We start from the raw sequence: 1,985 nt of genomic DNA, 5'->3' as shown, positions 1-1,985 counted from the left end.
TGTCATACATAGAACCACTGGCCTGAGAAGCAGAGAACTGAAAACCCAGATAGAAAAATCCCATAATGAGGTGCAGGCTAATGAGGTGGCCAGGGCTTGTAGACTGCTCCGTGTATACACCTACACATAGGTGCGAGAGCAAGAACACACTTACAGATACACTCCTGAAAGAATACACGATCACGTACGCATGTGTACACAAGGTACAAAAACAAAAAAAGGGACATAGAGACATTCTAGCATTTATCCGTTTCCACACTCACACACATGTACAGGTGCATTAATTCATACACTCTGAGTCACACACACACAGCGCCCCAGGCAACAGCACCTTCCTTTGCCCCCGTCTTGTACGGGATGCGACTCGGGGTTGTAACCAGGGAAGTAAGGAGAGAAATAAACTCAGACACGGAGGAGGCTGCCTCTTTTTTTTACCTATAATCTTACATACAGTTTGCATTCTTACTGTATATATTCTACGTCTTCCTGCCCTTACCTCCTTTTCGCTTCTCTCAGAACCCATGTTTTTCTCCCTCTCGTCCCCACACACTCTTCTCGTTGCGTGCAAAATAAAAGCCACCAGTTGAAATATTCTAGCAGCGTGCGCTCATATATATTGGTATGCAACAAACTCCAAAGTCTTTTTTTTAAAAATGGTTATGCATGCTGCGGCGGCACCACCTGAAAATCACCTCTGCTTCATTTCATTCACTTGTTTGTCTCTGCGTCCCCCCCCACCCCACCCCATGGGGCTCAGAGAGATTTAGTCGAGATGGAAGGCAGTCAACAGTCTGTTCCATTTCAGGGGGAGAGAGGGATATTGAAGCAATTCTGCAGTGATTTCCTAAGTGGTATCTAAGTGTTTGAGTTTTTCTTGTTTTGGAGAACAATACAGTCTTCAGGAGATGTTGATAATCTGCAATTACAAGTTCCCAATGTGAAAAGAAAACGTTTAGTTGTGCCTCCAAATTGTGATTACAGGCTCACAGAGCAGGATTTATAAGTAGACCTCGGTGCATGCCATATTAAAAGAAAAATCTGATTTTCTTTTTTCATTTCAAGCATTTAACTGATTCTTTTCCAATGAATAAATCAAAAAGAATGACTACAAAAGTAGCATTTTTGTGTTGTTGTTGATGAATACTTTGGACGATTGAGCCCATGCTCTTTTGACAGTGGAATTATCTTGCTATCTTGTTGTTGTTTTCACTTGTCACATGACAGTGAAGAGTTCTCTGACCCTCTTGTATCAATTTAGTTTCTACCTCTCGAAATTAGCCGTACCCGGGGCCCTCTAGGTCTGGGACTTATTCGATGGAGTTATTGCATTACGACATAAGAGACACAGGGAGGCTGATTTCTTGTCCTAGAGATGCACCGTGTTATAAGAATAATCTGAAATTAATGTGAGATTAACATAAATTGAATGAATCTAGTTTCCTGTCTTTTGAGGAGTGAGTGAACTCCGTTTAAACCTGCAGACAATGCTGTTTGGTTAGTGTTTGACGCATGCAGTTTCTCCGCGTCTTTGTTTTTTTTTTCTGCTTTTCACGTGCAAACACACCACGGCGCCCATTGTAAACCAAGTGTGGGTAGGCTAGTGTGTACGTGCATGGGTTCCCTCAAAGTGGTTCTCTGTGTAGGTGCCAGTGTGAAATATGCATGTCAGCTTTTGAGGTTGCATGAAAAGAAAGTCCCATTACCCACTCCCCCTGCTAGCAGCAGCACCTCTCCCTGTCCTGTTTGATAGATGGGCCTTTGATAAGGGAAGAAGAGGAGGTGTGATGTTTGGAGGCAGGTAAAGCAGATTTGAGGAGAAAAGGGAAAGCCAGAGAGAGTTGCATCTTACCAATCTCTCAGACTATCTTAACATTGATTGAATTACTTTAAATAAAAATGAGAGGGTGTGCATGCACAGCTTCCAAAAAAATGACATTGGCATAGCTGCCCCCCCCCCCCCAAAAAACAATGAGCTATGAGGTTAT

The sequence above is a fragment of the Morone saxatilis genome, unplaced genomic scaffold, assembly GCF_004916995.1.
Source record: "Morone saxatilis isolate NCDOM2014 unplaced genomic scaffold, NCSU_SB_2.0 Contig18, whole genome shotgun sequence".
NCBI classification, from domain to species: Eukaryota; Metazoa; Chordata; class Actinopteri; family Moronidae; genus Morone; species Morone saxatilis.
The sequence above is the reverse complement of the archived record's forward strand: the minus strand, read 5'-3'. Positions refer to the sequence as shown.